General features: G+C 48.1%; 1 protein-coding gene across 1 annotated transcript in view; it reads right to left on the bottom strand.

Annotated features, from left to right (window-relative positions):
* hivep3b (HIVEP zinc finger 3b) overlaps positions 1-24,339 on the bottom strand; it is a 40,417-nt gene extending 16,078 nt beyond the window's left edge. The window contains exon 1 of the mRNA XM_030371046.1: positions 24,141-24,339. The gene's annotated coding sequence lies outside the window, so the exon portion shown is untranslated. The remainder of the gene's footprint in view (positions 1-24,140) is intronic.

The raw sequence follows: 24,339 nt of genomic DNA, 5'->3' as shown, positions 1-24,339 counted from the left end.
TTTCAGAGGGAATCACCGGGAGGCCAGCATGGTGAGAAACACACACAATACAGAATGGACACCCCAACCAGTTGCAGTGGAAAATAAAATAGGTTTTAATGGAAGTGATGTCGGGGAAAAACAGTGTCATGGCTGCTGCGTTCAACGTTTGATTCCCACGGCCTATATCTCACCTCTAGGCGTCCTATTGGCAGACGTCTTACTCTTGCTAGCTCCTAGATGACCTATAGATGACCTAGGCGCTTGGAACATTTTCTACATCCCATAATAAAACAGAGAGAGGGAGGTGAGGCAGGAGAGGTGGAGAAACACAGAGGGGTGAGAAAAGAGAGGACAGGGGGCCGAACAGGGAAGGAGAGAGGAGAGGGGGAGGGATGGAGGTAAAGGGAGTGGAGAGGAGAGGGGGAGGGGGGGGGAAGGGAGAGAGGAGAGGATTACAGTAAACAGCACAAGTCTGGGTGTCGACGGTGAGGAAGAACTGACAGCTTTTGCTTATAATGAGCACAACTTTTCTCTCTTGCCATGTCTTAACTCACATATACACACACACACACTCGTATACACACACACACACACACACCTTACGTGTGCACACAGATTGCACACACACACACACACACACATATGTATCAACAAAGGCCGGACACACACATACACAAACAGCTGTCATTATAGCCGGTCTGCCTCTCTGTCTTCGTGTTCCTCAACATCTGCTGCAGGACCAACATCTTCTTTGTGTTTTTCCGAATCTGGCTTTGATTACAGCAGCAATTCACCCAGAATAACAAAACCAAATCACCACCATTATAAACTCTTTATCTGCCTTTCAGCGGCCTCAAACTGTTTAACTTAAATTCTGTTTTCAACCCGCTTCTACCAAGTGTTTCCTCTACATGGAAGCCGAGCGAGGAAACTAACTTTAGTTGTATGTGTGTTGGAAACAAACTTTAAGTGTATGTGGTGGGGGTGTGGGTCCGCGTACCCCTTATTGTGAGAATGAAAAGTGAGACGGTTCTAAAAGAATGGAACAAGTAAGAAGAAGAATTGTGTGCGTTTGATGAGGCGGAGAAGGAGGAGAAAAGGGCTTAGAGAGAAACTGAAAGGCCAGCGGAGCCATTGAACAGGTAAGACAGGTGAAAGGGGGAGGGAGGGAGAGAGGGAGAGGGAGAGGGAGAGGGAGAGGGAGAGAGAGAGAGAGAACTGGAGGAATAAAACCCAGAGCCTCCTTCATGCAGGTTAATAACATTGGTTTTGTGCAGCGCAACCGCACAGCTGAGCCAGCTATAGCCTGGCTGTTGATGCTAAACCAGAAAATTAGCAGCTCTAAACCAGGTGGTTGGCAGCTCTTAACCAGAAGGTAAGCAGCTCTGAACAATGTGGTGGGTTACTCTAAAGCAGCCAGATAACAGCTTTAAACCAGGGCGTTAGTGACTCTAAACCTGGAGGCTAAGAGCTCTAAACCAGAGGATTAGCAGCTCTAAACCAGAGGATTAGCAGCTCTAAACCAGAGGATTAGTGACTCTGAACCAGAGGATTAGCAGCTCTAAACCAGAGGATTAGCAGCTCTAAACCAGAGGATTAGCAGCTCTAAACCAGAGGATTAGCAGCTCTAAACCAGAGGATTAGCGACTCTGAACCAGAGGATTAGCAGCTCTAAACCAGAGGATTAGTGACTCTGAACCAGAGGATTAGCAGCTCTAAACCAGAGGATTAGCGACTCTAAACCAGAGGATTAGCGACTCTGAACCAGAGGATTAGCAGCTCTAAACCAGAGGATTAGTAGCTCTAAACCAGAGGATTAGCAGCTCTAAACCAGAGGATTAGCGACTCTGAACCAGAGGATTAGTAGCTCTAAACCAGAGGATTAGTAGCTCTAAACCAGAGGATTAGTAGCTCTAAACCAGAGGATTAGCGACTCTGAACCAGAGGATTAGCAGCTCTAAACCAGAGGATTAGTAGCTCTAAACCAGAGGATTAGTAGCTCTAAACCAGAGGATTAGCGACTCTGAACCAGAGGATTAGCAGCTCTAAACCAGAGGATTAGTGACTCTGAACCAGAGGATTAGTAGCTCTAAACCAGAGGATTAGCGACTCTAAACCAGAGGATTAGCGACTCTGAACCAGAGGATTAGCAGCTCTAAACCAGAGGATTAGTAGCTCTAAACCAGAGGATTAGCGACTCTGAACCAGAGGATTAGTAGCTCTGAACCAGAGGATAAGCAGCTATAAACCAGGCAGTTAGCAGCTCTAAACCAGAGGATTAGGGACCTTAAACCAGGCGGTTATCAGCTCTAAACCAGGTGTTTAGCAGCTCTAAACCAGGTGGAAGGAGATCAGCAGCTGTATTATTCATGGCTGTCTAGACCAGTTAGGAAACACACAGTTAGGATCCACAGTTAGAAAACAGAGCTAAGAAATTCAGTTAAGAAACAGCTAGGAAACACGCAGCATTATAGGTAGCTGGGTAATGACGAGGCATTCTGTGGCCTAGTCAGAGGAAATTGTATTAGCTCCACCCAATCCATTACCAAGTGATCTAATAAAATAGCCTTACTCTTTCACTAATAGAAAATATATCTGAGTGTACACACACTCAAACGTATATTATTTTGTATTTTTAGATTAATAGACCATTGTCAAATGTGAATGTGTTATTATTAGTTTGTTTACTATGTTGTATCTTATTAAAATGGTGTGCTTTGGCAATCTAAATCAACTTTTTCCATGCCAGAAAAGTGCTTTGATTCATGACACAGAGACAGAGAGATAGAGAGAGAGAGAGAGAGAGACAGAGAGATGGAGAGACAGAGAGAGAGACACAGAGAGAGAGACAGTGAGACAGAGGCAGAGAGACAGAGAGGGCAAGTGGAAAGAGACGGTGGGTGTGCAAGCATGGGTGTTTGTTTTTGTGTGTTTATGCATTTGTTAGTAAGTGTGTTTGTGTATGCATGTGTACTTGTGTGCGTATATGCGTGTGTGCGTGTGAAGAGGGCTTCGTCAGCAAAATAAATAGTGGAGAAACCCAAGAGATAACCTCCACAAGGAATATCTTGCACACAAAAACACACACACACACACACATGAATTCCCTTTGAACCTTATCACACTGTCAACCCTGAGTATGAAATCCAGTAATTGTACCTGTTAAGGACTAACCCTCTCCTTTAAGGGCGGATCCTCCTGAGTCCTCTGCTCATTACGCCCTTCTGTACCGAGGGGCGATGTGCAGCAGAGGGGGGGGGGGGGGGGACGGATCAAAGTTCATTTACAAACCACACGGGATCACGCCGACCACGTCTGGGAGCCCCGTTTCCTCATCCACACCGGGCCGCCTGCTGCAGCTGGTAATGATGGATCAGAATATGGGCTAAACATTAAATTACCTCACGCCCCAAGAGGAGATAAACCCGCTTAAGTGTTTTCCTTACTTTTTTTTTACGGCTGCCCTCCCGGTGCCGGTTCCCATGGTTACCAGCTTGCTCTGAACAACGGCAGATGGAGAGGGAGCTGGAGGTCTAAATTTATCCCCCAGCATCCTCTCTGGGTCGAGACGCTCGCGTGCGGTATCGTATAGGAAATGGAACCCTGATCTCAGAGTTCAGCGACAACCTGCCGTGACCCCTGACCTCGTCTCAATTCAGGACCTCCGATGAAACAGGGCTGATACTGATTCCTGGCTGATGCAAGGTCCGCGTCACAGGAACCCGCACATCATTCAGGTAATGATTATTGATTAGTGTATAACTCGTTGTAAGCACTGTAAGCTGTAAGTACTTCTGGGATATCCGATCTAAATAGAAGATAATCCAGGGATAAACACCAGCGGCGCGGCGTTCATCATGCCCAAGTGAAGGGGAGACACTGGGCTTAACGCTAGCCAGACGCTGCACAAGCAGTTAGGGAATGCGGTTTTGTTCGGTCCCAGCAGACAATAAAAACTAACAGAGGACAGAACCGCATACCGGCCGACGCTGGAATTAAAACATCCGATCCCCAGACAGCCTCAGACCGCCTACCTTGAAAAGCAGCGGCTGCTGAGAAGGACTTTGTTTTGGGAATGACCACATGAACCAACCATCTCTCCCTTTATCACTCTGACACTTACAGGAAGAATGCACAGTGCGTGTGTGTGTGTCTGGCTGCATTGTGATCAACCGATTACAGTGATTTCAGTCATGTACTACTCTTTCTTAAATCTCCCTCACCACACATTGGTATAAGTGTAATAATAACGTCCAATTTTAGATGCAAATCTCTCTCTCTCTCTCTCTCTCTCTCTCTCTCTCTCTCTCTCTCTCTCTCTCTCTCTCTCTCTCTCTCTCTCTCTCTCTCTCTCTCTCTCTCTCTCTCTCTCTCTCTCTCTCTCTCTCTCTCTCTCTCTCTCTCTCTCTCTCTCTCTCTCTCTCTCTCTCAGGCAGTGAGCAAAGCATCACTTTGATTAAACACTAGCCATTGCACTGCAGGTCAATACAGCCTCCAAATCAAAGCCAAGGAGGCCCAGTGGGCAGCCAGAGGAGGCCGGGGCTAAATGTAGTGACACGGGGCGGAAAATAAAATCAGTACTTTTGGTAACTTAATTAACGTTCTGTTCATGAGGCTGAACAGAACGCTATTACAGGTGCCAATTTTCCTTTTTTGGATGTACTTCTTTTTACTGCGCCGCAAATGTCAATCATCTCTGGTCAACCAACATAACTGGGGCTCTTTTTTACAAAGACCTGACTGTTCCCTTGGTATCCTCACTTAATTGATGTTGTTTCAGTTGTATTTACGCTCAAACAAACATGCTAACTCACAGCATACTAAACACTCATCCGGACTAAGCACGCGAAACATATGTCCGAACTAAACACACATCTTTACTAATCTAACTAAACACACGTCCTGACTAAGCACATCCTTAATTTAGCACACTAAACACATTTAACTAACACCACACTAAACACACCCCTTAACTAAGCACATGAAACACATCGTCTAACTAGTAGGCACACAAAACACTTCTGACTTGCAGCGTACTTAACACGTCTCCAAACCAACAGCATACTTAACACTTGTCACTCAACACATCTTCTAACTAACAGCGTACTTAACACTAAACACTGAATACGCAGCGTACTTAACACTAATCACAAAACACTAAACACGTCTCTTAACTAACGATGTACTTAACACATCTCCTAACTAACAGGGTACTTGACACTAAACACTGAATACGCCTTCTTTCTAACAGCGTACTTAACACTAATCTCAAAACACTAAACACGTCTCTTAACTAACAATGTACTTAACACTAAACACTAAACACGCCTCCTTACTAACAGCAAACTCATTGAGGTGCAAAAGAGGAGCCATAAAAAATAACTCAAGAGTCAGAGAAAGCAGTGATAGTCAATTACCATAACAAAACCATTCAGCGTTTTAAATAGCCAACATAACGCAACACATAGTAACTCAACATGAATAAACTCAGTGAAACCCGCCCATTCATTCCTTGTGTGACTATTTGAAAGCTGAGACACATGGCCAAGATGGAAAACACCAGAGAAACACACGGGACTGATCAGCATTGAGAAACTACACTGAAGATAGAGATGCAGATTGAGTGAGACAGCGACAGAGACAGAGAGACAGAGAGACAGAGACAGAGAAAAGAGAGACAGAGACATAGAGAGAGCAACCGAGAAAGAGAGTTTACCTGAGAGAATTGTGGCTTACCCACAGAGAGGCCGGGCTTGCATTGAGACAAGCAGGAGAGAGGAGCAGAGAGTTGGGTGCATACTGCTCGTCTGAGTGGGTGTGTTGCTCAGTGGGAGTGTGGCGCTGATGGAGGTCTGGTGCTTACTGGGAGGTGGGGGTGATGGAGACCGAAAGGAATAAAAAGTGAGCAAACATTTTCCCGCTGAATTTAAATGTTGTAAAAAGGAGAACTGGGGTGAGACCTGAGATCCAGCTTAACAGAGACACACACCTTAAGACACACACGCACACAGCCCTTAAGACAAACACACACGCACACTCACACAGACACGCACACTCACACAGACCTTAAGACACACACACGCACACTCACACAGACCTTAAGACACATGCACACTCACTCACTCACTCACACACTCACACACTCACACACTCACACACACACAACCGTTAGGACATACACACAAACACACACACTTTTTTACCACTGTTTTTAATCTCAGATGACCGAGACAATAAAAGGTACATGATATTCCAGGGAAGGTGACAACCAGCTCTTTTGTGACGACAAACACGAACAATAAAGGTTTTGCCGCTTCCCTGACAGGCCCACGGGGAGGAGGGAGCAGAGCGCCGGCTGATCGGGTTACAAACGGGTCGGACTTGGGGCTTCCCCTGGAAACACACGCTAATTAGCACCCGCTTAGCGCCGCAGTTAGCCCCTATTGTGGCCCCGGATTAGGAACCCACACGCACACACAAACACACACACACTCGCGCACAGCCCTCCAGACGGGCAGCCAGGTCAGCGCTGCAGTGCTGGATGGACTATTTGAACGTAGTTCATTCTGTGAGATGGCGTGAAGCACTTTTCCACCATATATATATATATATATATATATATATATATATATATATATACACACACACACACCACATATTCATATATAGATTAAAGATAGATAGACACAGAGACAGAGAGAGACAGAGACAGAGACAGAGAGATATGGAGCAAGAAAAAGACCATGCTTTCCAGAAGAGATCACTGGCAGAGCACAGGAAGTGTGAGTCACGCTCAAAAATAAACACTCACAGACACAGACAGACACACACACATACGGAGGAGCTGCTGATCTGACATTGGGAAACACTCCTCAACATGGGTCAGAGCCGGGCGGTGACCCGGTGTTACCTACTGCAGGAGGAGGAGGAGGAGGAGGAGGAGGAGGAGGAGGAGGACGAGGATGAAGAAGAGGAGGAGGAGGACGAGGAGGCAAAGACTGCAGCACTTCAACCTGTTTGATCCTAACAGCTGCTCAGCCATTCAGAAATATTCATGGGCTGGAGACAGTATTCACAGAATTTACATCCAGTGTGTTAAACTGTGAATCTTAATCGCAAACACAAGGATCCATGTTTAGGAATAACCCAAACCTCACAGCTTCTAGGGATAGGGACAAATGTATAAGATAACACATATATATATATATATATATATATATATACACACACACATATGAATACATGCTGTATACACTGTGCAAATAAACTGTATTTGCCAAGACAGCAGTGTGGCTACCACAGGAGCTGGGCTAGCCTGATTTGCCTGTGACACATGGGGGGGGGGGGGGGGGGGGTTGTATTGTGTCTCAGTGTGAATGTGCTCATTGTGAGCGTCTGTAGCGGGCACCTCCTATGCTGTCCACCATCCGTCATCCTTTTGTCCTCTTGTCCTCTGTTCTGTTCCCCGGCTCTGGGCCGGACGGCCCGGGACAGAACCTTCCTCTGTGGGTCTGCCGATTGACAGAAGCTGCTCCACACGGAGACACCATGATAACGCCCGGGTGCTTCCAGGCTGGCGCTGCCCCTTACTGCACCCTCACGCACACGCACGCTCCCCGGTACACAGGCACACGCGCACGCTGGCTCTCGCCCTTGCTCGACTGCAGGGGTTGCACCACTAGCCTCAGAAGGCTGCTTCTTCTCAGAGGCCCAACAGAAGCCAGCTCCGGGTTCCTGGGGTGTTGACACCGCTGTGGTATGAAGGATGCATAATGAATGATAACAAGGAATGCTATCTTTATCCATATTATTGGCTCCTTGAATTAGTTGATATGACTGCGAGGCACATTGCGCGTATAAATACAGAAGCAACACCTAAAAGCAAACATAGTGTACCAGGAAAAGCCGAGTTGTTTTCGGACAATCTTAGACTATAATTTGGAGACTAAATGAGTGGCCTGCAAATTTAGAGAAAAGCATATAAGTGACATATTTCTGGACCTCTGTGCCATAAAGTGGTGCTGGCAGTAAAACAGGCCGTCCCAGAGTATTTTGAGAGGCTCCCTCTGTTCTGAGGTCAGAGACGTTGTTTATTTCAGACATGTGGTCTTCCAGTAAACTGACCCCCTCTGTGCATACGACTGCGGTGTTACGATAGAAACGAGAGCTATTTAAAAGAGCCGGCTCAGAAAGACCACTGTGACTCAATATCTCACCCCTGTTTGTGTGTGGGGGAGGGGGAGGAGGGCAAACACAAACGTAACACAAGTGTGGGTCCTTGCATGTGCGTGTGTTAGAGAGAGAGCATCCTTGCCTAAAGGCTTCCTGTGGGCACACAGGCTGAAACAACAACATGATGTCGTGGCTTTGTTTTCACCCCAAACCCCATTTCTTTCATTAATGGATTCCACCCACCACGGCATTGGACATTAAAAGTTCTGTGGTTTAGCAAAAGTGAAAGTGTTTTCTGCGATGGAGGCTGCATTGCTCTGAGCCATCGGTGACGAGTTGTTATTCAGGGAAGACCATGACTGGGTGTGCTCAGAACAAAGAGAAAGCACACATTGCTGATAGACGGACCAGCAAAAACACAAAAAGATGGCAAATACACACGGCGCACACACACGGCGCACACTCACAGACGCACACACTCACAGACGCGCACACACACACACACACACACACACACACACACACACACACACACACACACACACACACACACACACACGTACATTTAATCGTTATTGTTTAAGCGGTCAGGCAGCCAGCTAATGGAGTCCTGCACGGCACTCTCTAGTTAATGCGATCGATCTTTAATCGGCAGATCTGACATATGATCCTGAAACACTGACAGACTCACCCCCGCCTGCCTCTTGCTGCTCATCCCCTCTCTACCTCTCTACCCTAAGGGTCTCCGTATCACAAGGAACTGGATTCATGTCAGCACAAGTCAGGTCCAAGCTTTTAGTGTAGAAAGCCATTATGGAGATAGCCCTGGATGTATAATGTCCACAATAAACCCCTCCCCATTAAAAATCATTTGTTTTGGCTCCATTATAGGATCCATTCAAGACTGGCTTGTACCAAAAAACTTTTACTAATGTGTGCAACCAAAATTGTCCATATTATTAATTTTGTGAGATCCTTAAACTCTTCTATTTTAAGCCGAGAGAGGAAACGTTGAAGAAAGACCCCAGGTTACTTGATTCTTCCTAGGTTCTAGGCCCTCAATGCTTTTACAAATATTACTTTTCGACACTTCTTATCAATGTGTATCAAGACGCCATAGAAAACACCTGCGGTAAGTGCACAAGGAGGGTCTGCCATGTTCTGTGGAACCAGACTGAAAAATGAGAGATTATGCAGCAGTTCAAATATTTTCGAACAATGTGTCCACCGGCCAGGTAACACTACCTCAGGAGAGTAGCGTTCCCAGACAGTAGATCAAGAATGCCAAATCTGATAAGGCGTCTCACGGCGCCTTGACTAGCATCACACAGGAGAACACCAGTCACGACAGTGACTCGCCCGACTGCAGACCGCCATCAACCCCCTCCGCTTCTTCACGCCCACATTCAAGCGTCTCCTTCTCACGGCTTTAACAGTCTCACACGCTACAGAGGGAGACCCCTCAGTGACACGCTGTTTATCAACCCATGAGAGCACATATAGCCACAGGGGTTAAAAGACCTCCAATTCTCCTTAACGTCCACGGCTCAACAGCACGGTTTAGTCATAAAACCAGTCAATCGAGAACCAGGGGGGGGACGCACAGACGAGCCTGCAGGTCTCCGTAGGCCAAAGAGAACCAGAATCCGCCGGTCTGGGTCACCGAGGGGTCCTCGTCAACACCGTCGCTGCTGCGGTGGGGCCGTCTGACAGAGAACCAGCCGTGTGGTAGAATGGTGGGCAGAGAGTGACAAAGCGTATGGAAACAGAAGAGTGTTCAAAAATAGAAAGAGGAAGTGGCCTTTGAGAAGAAAAAAATAACCAAAAACAGGTTTCCGCAGGTGGCTGGGTGCGTGGGTGGAGGTGATGGCTGGATGGGTGTATGTGCGGGTGGAGGGATGGGTGAGTGGGTAGATGGATGGGAGCGGAGTGGGTGGAAAGGTGGGGGTCCAAACTGCAGAACCAGCATGATGCAAATGATCAGCAATGCCGTCTACCACACCTTCCTGGCACAACGGGCTGCCTTATATTTGCTCGCTCAAGCGGAATGAGATTTGGCTTCAGGTATGAAGCTATCACATCAAGTCAGCCACAGTGAGGAGGAAAGGCTTAAGCAAATATGCGTTGACTTATTCATGAGGGCACCTATACAGTTAGAATAGAAAGACATCTCAGTGTTTAAAAGAAGTTAAGCTACTGGTGAATCCACGGTCGGACCAAGTTTTTTTTTTTTCTTTCGAGGCCGGCTGAGGTTGGAAAGATTCTAGAAACCGCAAACGTTAAGAGTGTTCTGCCATTTCTTCCCCTTGGGTTGTCAGAACCAGAAAGGCTATAAAGCTGTCTTTATAAACGGATGAGAGTCTAAGCACACACACACACACACACACGCGTGTACAGAAGCTGCTTAAGGATTGACTCCTGCCGCCGGCAACAAGAAGAGTCACTGATCCGGGCCGGCTGGTGTGTTAAACCATAAGTGAACCTTTCTTATTTGGGTTGTAGGGTGCTGCTGCTGCTATACTAGCAGTGGCACACACACACACACACACACAACAGCTCCAGGGAGCGTCAACAGGTGGAAGCTCTGTCTAAGTGTGCTCCACCGCCATGCCGAAACACAGCTTCACCGCTTCACCACTACACACACACACACACACACACACACACACACACACACACACACACACACACACACACACACACACACACACACACACACACACACACACACAAACCACCGTGACCACTGGTGTACTCCTCATCTCTCCCCACCACGCAGAGAGGGACACCCTGCGGAAAAGGGATTTCACTCATTCCTGGGCTGTCCCAGAGAACCGCTGCAGACAGCAACAACACCTCCATTCAGAACCGAGACACGTTCGCCGCACATTCCTGCCAAATGCTGTCCCTCTTGCCAAGGGCGAGTGGCACAAGGCTAGTGGTCTAGGGCTAGTGGTCCAGGGCCAGTTGCCCAGGGCCAGTGGCCGAGGGATAGTGGCACAGGGCTAGTGGTCCAGGGCTAGCAGTCCAGTGCTAGTGACCCAGGGCTAGTGACCCAGGGCTAGCAGCCCAGGGCTAGCAGCCCAGGGCTAGTGACCCAGGGCCAGTGGCCCAGGGCTAGTGGTCCAGGGCTAGTGGTCCAGGGTTAGTGGTCCAGGGCTAGTGGTCCAGGGCCAGTGGCCCAGGGCTAGTGGTCCAGGGCTAGTGGTCCAGGGTTAGTGGTCCAGGGCTAGTGGTTCAGGGCTATTGGTCCAGGGCTAGTGGTCCAGGGCCAGTGGTCCAGGGCTAGTGGTCCAGGGCTAGTGACACAATGCTAGTGACCAAAGGCTAATGGCCCAGAATAAGTGGCCCAGAATAAGTGGCCCAGAATAAGTGGCCCAGAATAGGTGGCCAAAGGCTAGCGGCCAAGAACTGGTGGCAAAGGACAAGTGGCCCAGGGCTAGGGGGCCAAAGGCTAGTGGCCAGGGGTAGAGGTCAAGGGCAGGAAGTCCAGGGCTATTGGCCCAGGGCTGGAGCTCCAGGAATAGTGGCCCAATGGCTGCATGCAATTAATGCATGTTGATCTGGTTTGGTTTGGGTGTGTATATCTGTATGTTTGTCTGTATGTGTACATTTCTGTGTGTGTGTTTGGGATTTTGTGCATGTGCATGTACTTGAATGACGTCTCATGAAGAAGGTAGAGTCAAAGGGAGATAGGGAGCGAGGGAGAGAGTCTTGCATGTTGTCTCTTCTCCAACAGAAGCCACAGCACCCCTGGCTCTGTCTACACACTATGAGCCCTCCAGCAGTGGAGCAGAAGAACGGTATTCGGAGTAAGTGTGGGTGTAGGAAGTGCCGCTCCAGGCTGAATGAGACATGTCATCAATCACTCACAGCAATCGAGCTCAGCTAAAACAGGTTCCTAGTGAGGGAGAAGTTTGTATGGATGCGTGGGAGTGTGTGTGTGTGTGTGTGTGTGTGTGTGTGTGTGTGTGTGTGTGTGTGTGTGTGTGTGTGTGTGTGTGTGTGTGTGTGTACAAGACACAGGCAGCCCAACAAAATAGATTTTACACCAGAGTTTATCTACCGTGGACATTCATCATGAGCGGTCTGCTTTGGATTGTGTTCTGCTGCGCTTGCCAAGAAACTATGAATGTTAAAATATATAAGAATGACGTCAATCTCTCACTACCTCCGGCTTAGTCTGGTGAGACCAGCCGCATCTCTGAGCTCACATTCTGATGATCTCTGCCAATTTGTCTGTACCAAAGATCCTTTTGAAATTCTTTTTTTCCAAAAAGGTTTAAATTACAGGACCAATCAGCTCTCAGGGTTTTAACAATCAGCTCGAGGGAGCAGTATGATTGGATCAATCGGCTCTAGGGGGATTTATGATAGGACTATCAGCTAGCGGGAGGTATTATAGGACCAACCAGCTCTAGGGGGAGGTATGATAGAACCAATCGGTGTTCGGGAGAGGGAGTTTCCATTCATGATGAACAAGGAGTGCCGCAGCCTGGCGATATAAAAAAGACAATGGTGGCACCCGGCGAGAAGAGAGCTATCAAAATGGTCTAAATTACACAAAGACGTTGAAAGATGAACATAAATGGATACGGCATGAGCAAAGAGAGGACGAGTGTCACTCTGATTGGCTGAAGTCATTTGAACAACGTGAAGCTGCGCCCATTTTCGGAATTCGATGGCTGCCTGACATTTAGGTTTCGCTTCATTGTGAAACCTAAACACAAATAACTGGAGGATCTCATGGGCTGATGACAGCTTATGGCCCCAGGTACAACGACATCTACAGTGACAACAACAAACTGTAGTGGAGATAGATCAAGCGTCCAACGGGCCTGCTTGAATCAGTCAGAAGGGCCACGCGGAGGTTCCTCTGGAGTCTGACTCCAAGCCTCATGCTGTAATCTAACTGACCCACTTCATCCACCAGACAGACACAACGTGTCACTGCTGGTACCCAGCAGATGTGTTTATGCTCAGGGGAAGGCCACACACAGAAACCCATCTGCGCCCACTGGTGTACAGTAACACACAGACACATTCCTGCTCCATACACACTTCAATTCAACCATAACCAACCATGTTTAACACACACACACACACACACACACACACACACACACACACACACACACACACACACACACACACACACACACACACACACACACACACACACACACACACAAAGGTCTCATGATACAGTAACTGAGCCGTGGGTCTTGTGAGCGGTGGATCCATCCAGCTGTCGCCACATCATGAAGACACGGGACTCTGCAGACCAGGGGCTCCTCAACCCAGCCCTCCATCTGTCAGCGACCTGGCCACCCAGCTCAGATACTCACCCACCCAGCTCAGCTCAGCTCACCTACCCACCCACCCATCCAGCTCAGATACTCACCAACCCAGCTCAAATACTCACCTACCCACCCACCCGGATCAGATACTCACTCACCCAGCTCAGATACTCACTCATCCAACTCAGATACTCACCCACCCAGCTCAGCTCACCTACCCACCAACCCAGCTCAGCTACTCAACCACCGACCCACCCAGCTCAGATACTCACTCACCCGGAGAGCTCCAGCTGCAGGGGCATGTTGTTCTGACACAAAGGAAGAGAAAGCGGTCTGCATTTTCTTGTTAAGAAAGCCAGTGAGGCGGATCCAGGGCAAAGAGAAACAGAGAGAGGGAAGAAGAAGAAGAAAAAGAAGAAGAGACAGAGAGAGAGAAGAAGAAGAAGAAGCAGAAGAAGAAGAAGCAGAAGGAGAGGATGAAGTAGATGAAGATGAAGAAGCGATGAGTCAGACATAGAGACAACTTTGTGTATGTTAGAGCGAGAACAGCGGGAACAACAGGTGGTTAGCTACATTGATTTCCTGTTAGATCTTGCCCGGTGGCATAACGCCGGTGTGTCGGCCTATACGGGCTAACAACGGAGGAGGCCTGCTGTCTGGAATCACCCTCTGGAAGGCTCCCCGCTGTAACCTACTAGAGCGACCTTTGCAGGGGCCTCCTGGACAGACAGTCATGTAAACAGGAAGCTCAGCTTCTGGACAATCCTGTTGCAGCAATAAGCTGATTACACCTTCAGGCTTAAAGACAGATACAAAGGTAACCCTGTACAGATGATCTTAGAGTGCATCAGCTAACAAATTGTTCAATATTTTGATGGATGTGTCTATGTCTCTTTAATTGTTTTGTTTGTGATGTTTTATGCATATGTAATTGTCGCAGGGCTCTCTTGCAAAAGAGATTTCGATCTCAATGAGACCTCCTGATAAAAAAAGTATTGAATAAAAAAAATGATTAGCCAACAGGATGCAATAAGAGATGTGGGGGCTGAGAAACCAATAAATGAGCCACACCAGAACGAGCCCTTCTCTGTTCTCAACTAATGAAAGCTGGCAGTAGCAATATGAAATGCACCCCAGCCAAAGCAAACAACGTGAATCTCTACAGGAACAGCCAGCCTACCCTCTCAGGCAGATGATAGAAGAAGGTTGTGAATACACCGAACTCTGGAGAACTCTGGATGCTGACGCAGAGTTTCAGGAAACTATTGATGATAGGGTGTTTTCACCTTTTTCTGTGTGAATGTCAACCCTGGGAACTAAAATGCAGACATAAGGTAAATCTCGAACGACCCAATATAGTGGATATTTAATCGTGGATAATTTTCGTTAGAACCACAACACTATCATTACTTGTTCATTACTTCTTCTTATTCAAGGTTGTGCCAATGGCGTCATCACGTCAAAGCCAAATAGTTTTCTTTGGCTTAATCAACACATTAAATTGTGACTAAAATAGCACTAACTGTTTCTACCAGAATGTATTGTGTAGTCGTCACAGAGAGAACATTGAAACGACCGCAACAAGCCTTCATCCATGCTCATCCCCTGGTCCTTCTCAGGGTCACACCCACACTCGCACGCACAGGCGCACGGACGCACAGACACACACACACGTATACATTCACCACAGCCAAGGTTGCTTCAGGGTCTCCGATTAGGCCTCACCTGTACTCACACACACAAACACCAACAGACACACACACACACACACACACACACACAATCACACGCATGCACACACAGATGAACAGACAACACAAACGTGTATGAGCGTGTTATGAAGCTGAATATGCAGAAACTACAGAGCAGTCAATGACAGATGACCCTAAAGCTATTGACATTAGTGTGTGTGTTCATGCTTATTTGTGTGTGTATGTACACATATGCATGCTCAAATTTGTGTGTGTGTCTGTTTGTGTACGTGTTTATACATACATATATATACTGTACATATATATATATACATATACTGTGTACATATATATATATATATATACATATGTATATATATATACATATATATACATACACACACATTATATATATATATATATATATATATATATATATATATATATATATATATATATATATATATATATATATATATATATATATATATATATATATATATATATATATATATATATATATATATATATATATACACACACACACACACACACACACACACACACGTGTGAGTGAGTGAGTGAGTGATTGAGTTCATGTTTATTTGTGTGTGTATGTACACGTAAGCATGCTGATATTTTTGGTTGGGTGTGTTTGTTTTTGCATGTGATTGTGCACGTGTTTGTGTATGTGTACGGGTTTGTGTTTGTGTGTGTGGTTGATCCGTGTGTATGTGCGCACTCAATGTGTGTTTATGTGTGTGTCTTCCCCTGCAGAAACAGACCTGCATGTCCACAACCGTCTTATTATCGCTACACTTTTCACTTCAAAGACAAATCAATTTTATCCATACAAGATCCGCTGTCACTTTCATCCTTCAGCTCTCTCTGCCCCTCTCTCTCTCTCCCCCGCCCCCTCCCTGTAATTGAGGTACTCCCACTGTAATGGACACTACTACTCTACAGCAGCGGGGGTGAGCAGTCCTGCTATACTCTCCAGGAAACCACACACACACACACACACACACACACACACACACACACACACACACACACACACACACACACACACACACACACACACACACACACACACACACACACACACACACACGCACGCACAAGCACACGCAGCTGGGCCTGGATGGGAGGCCATCATTACCATAATGCAGAGAAGTACCGAGACAGGCAGAAAAAGGGAGAGATAGAGACAGAGTGAGAGAGGACATAGCCTTTCTATGAGACATAGTAAGGCAGTCAGAGAGAAAGGCAGACAGGTAATAGAGAGGCAGCAAGGCAGAGTGCGACAGAAAGAGAGAAGAGAGTGAGAACATAGAGGCAGAAAGAGAGACAGAGAGAGAGAGGATAGAGGCAGAGGCAGAAAGAGAGACAGAGAGAGAACTGAACACACTGTACGCTACAGTTGCTACCTGGCACATCAGTCTGTCCCAGGGTGCCAGGAAGAAAAATAGCCCCCCCTCCCCCCGCCTCTACATCTGTACCTCTACATCTGTACCCCTGACCTCATTACCCCCCCCCCCCTCCCCCTAGGACGAGGACGGAGCACCGCACAGCGTGAGAGAGAGAGTGAGTGAATGAGCGAGAGACTACCTGGAGTACGGACTGTTGTGGGCGGGCAGCAGGATGATATCACAACAGAAAGCCTCCCGGAATACCACACCACATACTATGAAGTCAGAACAGGTACTTCATGAACCCTGTGTGAGAGACACAGGGACACACTCCAGTCTCTCCTGTTCTCAGATGGGATCGGGAAGCAAGCTGTTCCCAAAGCCTCCCCCCCCTCTTCCTCCTTCCTGCTCCTCTCCAGGTCCGGGATCAGCTCGTCTTTACCTCCCCCCCCCACACACACACACACACAGACACACCGGGTAGTCCCTGGCTGAGCGTCCCGGGTCCCTCACAGACGGCTTTCTGTTTTCCATCCGCTGTTTATTTCCTCAATTACAGCGGATCAGTCTGAGTCAGCAGGGCCGGGTTAGGGACAGGGTGAGGGAGCTGTGTACGTGTGTGTGCACGCACGTGCATGTGCGCGCGTGCGTGTGTGCGTGTCTGAGTGTCTGTGTGTCTGTGTGTGTGTGTGTGTGTGTGTAGGGTTTTCTCAATAGGGATGTAAAGAAATGTCCACAGGTTAGCCCCTGCAGCGTTAGAATGCAGGTTGTTCGCCGCTCAGAATCGACCGGGTGCTTGCTTATTCATATACATATGCATATATTCATACATATTCATACACACATATATATATATATATATATATATATATATATATATATATATATATATGAATGTATGTGTGCGTGTGCAAGCGTGTGCCTGTGCGTGTGCGAGAGAGAGCGTGCAGGAGGAGCGAGCGAGAGACACAGAGACGGAGGGAGAGAGAGGCATAATGTGTAGAACATAAGCAAGCGAGTGAACTGCATTAGCCCTCTCTATCTGCCATCCTCAGCCCCCCCCTGCAGACTCGCAGCCTTTACACGCAACCCTGCTGTTCTCACTTTCCATTAATAGCTCTGGACGCTCACATTAGCTGGCGTATTGAGCTGACCCGATGGCTCGGGGTTACTGGTCCTGTTCCACGGACTCTAGGGCTAGAATCAATTATAGACAATAGACATGACGTCCAACATATCTCACAGGCAGAAAGTCAATTCAACTTTTTGTAGGTCAACACCCAATGACAAATGGTAACTTTGGGGATACATGATAATGGAATAAAAGAAAGAAGCAGTTGAAGAGTGGGCAATAGAAACAGCTGGAGGTCGACCCGATATTTAGTCTCCCAGCCACAACTACATTAGCATTGTTTGAGGGGGAGTGCTTTGACGGTCAGCGGGGGGATTTAAACCCCGGCCCATTGTACTGCCATGTATACATATAAAGTTGAGGCAACGCATAACCTCCAGCCCACCTTGGCTCACTTGGCCCGAGCAGACCGGCGGCTCCTCCACCTCTGTGCGGACACACTGCAGGCCTGTGCTGGAGCAGACGGAGCTGGGGAGCTGTCTGGTGGAATGCTCTCATGCTAATATTGACCTTCAATTAGCCCTTCAGAACCCCTTGGCACGGGGCCACGGACACACATCGCACCGACAACGACAACCAAAAACCACAGAATATAGAAAACTAAATCGGCACACGCATTCTGACATGGAGCGTACACACAAAAAGCTAATAAACCTAAAGCCTGAGGTAATCTCGTGTGTGCAGCGGGGAACGAAGGGGAAGTTATACATGGGGGGGGGGGGGGGGGTTCAACACTACCACACCTGCACCATGTCCACTGGTAAGTACTGAGACTCTGCAGAGGTTGCCTGTTGAGCTCTAAAAACAGGGCGAGGCGGAAGCGACCTTTGGTAGTGACGGGTCCTCACCCCCATCCTGCATAATTAACATCATCTGAAGCACACGACCTTACCTGACAACACCAGCGATGGGAGCGGGGACGGCACTTCTGCAGGCACTTTAACGCAGCACTGCTGTGGTCCAGAGACAAATAGGTACTGGCACGCAAAATATACACGCACACACCTTCAAGGCAAACACACAATTATTTGCGAAGTCACCGGCTCCTGTGAGGTATAATATAATATACTCAATATTCTATTTGCTGGGCGCATTTATCGCATGCGTCTAACCATACCATAAGTGTATACATTCTAAGCATGGGTCGGATTAGTGGTAGCCTGGTCCTACCAGACTCTCGTACTTCATTTCATTTGTACAGAGAGTCTGGACCTACTCAATTGACAAACGTTAACTCACTTGAAGGCGGGTGTCTGTTGAAGTTCAAAACTATTGGATCTGCCCAGTGCCACTCTGGATCTGCCATAACCAATCGCTAACGTTTGGCCGGGAATCACGTTGCTCGCAGGCTGTAAACAAACCAAACAAACACCGTGCGTGAAGATGTCCGTCAACGAGAGCTGACTTTAACGTCATTGTTCTCAGCCACTCCCGCTGATTGGACGCAGATAATTTGGAAGGAGAAAACCAACTAACATACCACAGACCCAGACCTAGTACTGAAGGGAAATCAAAATTGAGCGGAAGTACTTAGGCGGGCGGAGCAAGGCTAGAATAGTGGGAGACTAACCCCAAACCCTGTCTGTGGTAATGCCTTGCTCTACTGTTGATCGAGACAGGACCGCTCCCAACACTATTGCTCTTTACTCATAAGTCATATTGTAGTATTTCATTATTTAGCTAGTGTGCCGGACAAACAAGATGCATCTTCCCTGTTCAGAAGGACCGAGAAGATCAGAGAGGGAACCTGGAACCCTTGAGGGACAGCTTGAGGGACAGGAGAGCAGGCTAGATACGGGTAGCTACATACACTAAACGTAGCTGTCCTTCAGACAGACAGACGAAAAGATGGACAGATACACGACAGGTAGAGAAAAACCGAGAGAAAGACAGACAGAGACCGAGAGACCGAGAGAGAACGACGAGAAAGCGAGAGAGAACGACCTAGTTCGGGGTAATTGTAGAACAACACGGACCGCTGCCTGCACGTGTTTGTCGGATCTCCGGCAGAGCTGGATGGATTCTCCCTGAGGTTTGGGTACACACTGGCGCACTGACACACACACACACGCATGCCCTCACAGAGCCGAAATCCCTGCTAAACCTGATTGGCTGTTTCAGCAGCTGCCAGGCTACCACAGGGAAGCCCCGCATTACAGCAGGAAGCACCGCAAGGGGGAGAGAGAGACACTGAGGGGGGAGAGAGAGACGCTGAGGGGGGAGAGAGAGACACTGAGGGGGGAGAGAGAGGGGCTGAGGGGGGAGAGAGAGACACTGAGGGGGGAGAGAGAGAGACACTGAGGGGGGAGAGAGAGACACTGAGAGGGGAGAAAGAGACACTGAGGGGAGAGAGAGAGACACTGAGGGGGGAGAGAGAGACACTGAGGGGGGAGAGAGAGACGCTGAGGGGGGAGAGAGAGACACTGAGGGGGGAGAGAGAGACACTGAGGGGGGAGAGAGAGACGCTGAGGGGGGAGAGAGAGACACTGAGGGGGGAGAGAGAGACACTGAGGGGGGAGAGAGAGGGGCTGAGGGGGGAGAGAGAGACGCTGAGGGGGGAGAGAGACACTGAGGGGGGAGAGAGAGAGACACTGAGGGGGGAGAGAGACACTGAGGGGGGAGAGAGAGACGCTGAGGGGGGAGAGAGAGACACTGAGGGGGGAGAGAGAGGGGCTGAGGGGGGAGAGAGAGACACTGAGGGGAGAGAGAGAGACACTGAGGGGGGAGAGAGAGACACTTAGGGGGGAGAGAGACACTGAGGGGGGAGAGAGAGACACTGATGGACACACGGTGGGGGGGGGGGGGCAGAAGTTCTCTATCAAAACTGTAATTTACCCAGTCATTTTTATTCACACACACACACACACACACACACACACACACACACACACACACACACACACACACACACACACACACACACACACACACACACACACACACACACACACACACACACACACACACACACACGTTTCTTCGAGTATGGCCGGACCAGTTCAAAATTAAAGAGGAAATGTGGACGTGTAGATAACTGACAGCAAGAGAGGAAAAGGGAAACAATGGAACATTGATGACAACTTTGGCGAGGACCCACCAGAATTGGATCAGGGAGGAAAAGAGAGACAGATAAATAAATGTCAATACCTTGCCTGCAACAAATGTTAGTGAATAGGCTCAGCATAATTCTATTATTTATGTAACCTGCTTACGACCATGCCCCATCGGACGCATTGCCTTGCATTTGACATCGCGGTGAATCGCCCGGCAAACTCTCTAGTTGCTGCTTTTGGGAGTTTACAGCGTTGTCGATGGAAGTGCTTAAAACCAGGAAACTCAGAGATTCCGTTTTGGCTGCCAGGAATAGTTGAATGATGATTGTCCAATTGCATGTTCGATAGTCTCCGCAGTACGTGTTCATTGGCATACAGTTAACGGAAGTTCACCTTTTTTCCCGAAACCCTTGAATGTGCCGCAAGACTTCACTGGCATGCGAGCCTTCCCACAATCCCTTGCCCCCACGCGATATTGTATCCGATACAAAGTGGACGGCCATCGCCTCTGGTGATGCCGGGCCGTAAGAAGACACTGTGAGGTTACTGTACTCATTTCTGCCCGGCCGTGGCCAGCACCAGTCTTTATTCATTCTTTTTTTAATCAGAGAGTCATCTGTCTCTCTGAGCTTCTGGCCTTGCCACATACCTGTGGTGGGGCACAGGAGCTCGCTCACACACACACACACACACACACACACACACACACACACACACACACACACACACACACACACACACACACACACACACACACACACACACACACACACACACACACACACACACACACACACTTAATTGAATCAACTTGTATATTGAACATCCTCTGTATTAAAAATGCAACCGGTTGTTTAATTGCGACGCATCTTTTCCTATCTTCAATGAATGAAGCTTATAATAAAAACTAAACAATCCTTCTGACATTCCACGGGCCTCCAACCAGCCCACAATGGCAGCTAATGATTGACCACATTTTAAACAGGAGTGTTAAAATCAGTGAGCCATTAAAACGGCTCAGTTTATCTGGGCTTCCTGTCGTGTACCCTGTAGCGTTACTTAACGCTGCCATGCTCGCGCGCAGGAAGCACACACTCCACACACGTCCCGCACACAGACCGCCGCACCCCTCAGCTCTCTTGATTTGTAAGCAACCATCCTAGCGAGGACTGGAGGGAACTGTACTGGCTATACAACACTACTGTAAACTAACGTCACAAGCATGCACTCACACGCATGCATCTACACACATCCACACACTCATACTTAATGATTCAGGCTGGGCATAGGAAATCGCAGGATGCTCTCTGCCAAGTAGTGGGGACTCCTCATCGATTGGTAGGAAACCCGATGGACCTCTGTAGTCCTGCCCCGTTTTTTATTAATAAATTATATATATATTAAATAAAAAGAAACCACACAGAACAGTTGTCATACATTCACCAGAGCCCGTGCTTCAATACATCCCTAGCGAAGCTGAGCGAGTGAAGCCGAGTGACGCTACAGCCCAACACTACCCCTGCCCATGGATCAGCATGCGCTGAGCGTTCGTCATCAACATGTTGCCTCCTGCGAGCTGAGTCAGCGAGCGTGATGAAGGATAGGTATGACAGACGCATGTGCTGCTCGTATGTGTGCGTGTGTGTGTTAGCGTCTTTGCCTTGGCAAGATTGCCCTTCCCATCTGGAGTGTCCATTGAGCCAGGGAGAGTTGCAGGTCTCACACACACACACACACACACACACACACACACAGACACACACACACACACACACACACACACACACACACACACACACACACAGTGCATAACATGTTTGAACAGCTAAGAGGTCTCTGTATAACCTTAATTATCTCCAAACTAACTCACAGGACATATTCACGTGAACAAAACACAATCCATTTAAGCACACCATGCATGATAAACCCTTCCACTGGCAGATTACTGGCTTCAGCACTCTCAGTATCATGCTAATTACACAAAATAAGCCACCACACTTCCTCACATTTACCAACAAAGCTAGAGTTGGAGCTTTAACTGGCTACACTACTATACTCATAATCTTGGGGCTAAGAAGTCGATCTATTAGAGATTATCCCAAAAAGTGTTGGGGTTGTGTGTGAGCGTGCGTGTGCGCGGGGTGGATGCAGTAATGTGCCCGGGTGGTGCTGAGGTAGGGGCTCCGTCTACAGTCAGCAGCACTACAAGTGCTCTCCATTCGGCCCGGACCGGCGCTCCACGACCACTTTGTGCTGATTCAATAAGAAATAATTGCATATTGGCCACTCTCCACTCGAGTCCGCTCCACCGGTCTGACACTCCACGGCACTGCAGCGTCTCTGTGTGCTGTACTTTACAGTAGGAAGCCCCCTGTGCCGGGCAGTGACACTGCAACGCCCCCCCCCCACACACACACACACACCCCACCCCAAGCGTTGCACACTCTGTTGCACTTCATCATGACGAGGTTGGCAGCACAACCACGTTTTTGCATGACAGTTAGTTCCTCTTTCCACAAATGTCGTCTCAGCTCGACAGCTCCTCAGCTCTTTTGTGCCAAGTTGCTATTTTTTGTATTTCCTAGACGACGTAGTTCCAGTGTGGTGATCTACAGTTCATTCCAATGTCTGGGGGCTCCCTGGTCATAGAAAGCAGATATGCAGCGGGGGACGGATTTTCAAACTGAAACTCAGTATGCTGATCATGTATGTGTAAGTGTGTCCGGGGCGGTCAATACACAATGAGTCATATGGAGATATGGTTTCAATTCAGGCAAATGATATCTGCTGTAGCCTGGTGCAGATCACCATCACGCACTTCTGGATCATTTTACTCCAACTGTCACGTCGCGTCGTATCAATAACAGTGCACCATGATGATGTCATCTCCTAACTGTCTGGCAGGTGAAGGTGTTTCCCCGCTCGATACATGCTGTCTGGGCAGCTACGGGATTTAGACGGTGTTTAAAGCTCTATACAGACAGGGGTATCAATGTTGTTACATGTCGAGGCGTACAGTTCATCTTGTTTTCTGTGGACAGATGTCCCTGCTACTTATTACATTACGAGATGAAAAATATAAAAAATGAGATCCAGGTCTAAAATAATAAATAATAACACAACAACACCAGACGAGGGACCGTGGACAACGTGTTGAGGATGTTGCATCCATGCACGTTAACATAGCCTAACATTTATTCTGACATGTTCTGTGGCATCTGAACTTCGTGTGAGCTTGTGGACCAAACTGACCGCCAGTGTCCTCAACTTCACACCAGAAGATGTTTACATTCTTCACCACGGCGCACACCCACAGCCATCTAACACCCAAACAACCCACATAACCACACACATAGCCATATAACAAAACACACCGTCATGTTAGGTGCAATGCTTACCGTTTTCTACGACGTGGTGGCTGTTGAATTCATTTATCCCACAACGAAACGCTTCCTTGAATGTGTTGCTGGTTTCGTGGAATCGACGGGGACACACCAACAGCAGCAGCCCGCTCCTAGAGACACCGTGGAGGGGTCTTCCTCTCTCCGCTCATCGCCGTCAAACTGGACCGCCGCGACGCCGCGTTCAGCTGGTGAG

The sequence above is a fragment of the Gadus morhua genome, chromosome 11, assembly GCF_902167405.1.
Source record: "Gadus morhua chromosome 11, gadMor3.0, whole genome shotgun sequence".
Taxonomy (NCBI): Eukaryota; Metazoa; Chordata; class Actinopteri; order Gadiformes; family Gadidae; genus Gadus; species Gadus morhua.
Note: the sequence above shows the minus strand (reverse complement) of the source record. Positions and strands in the feature narration are given on the sequence as shown.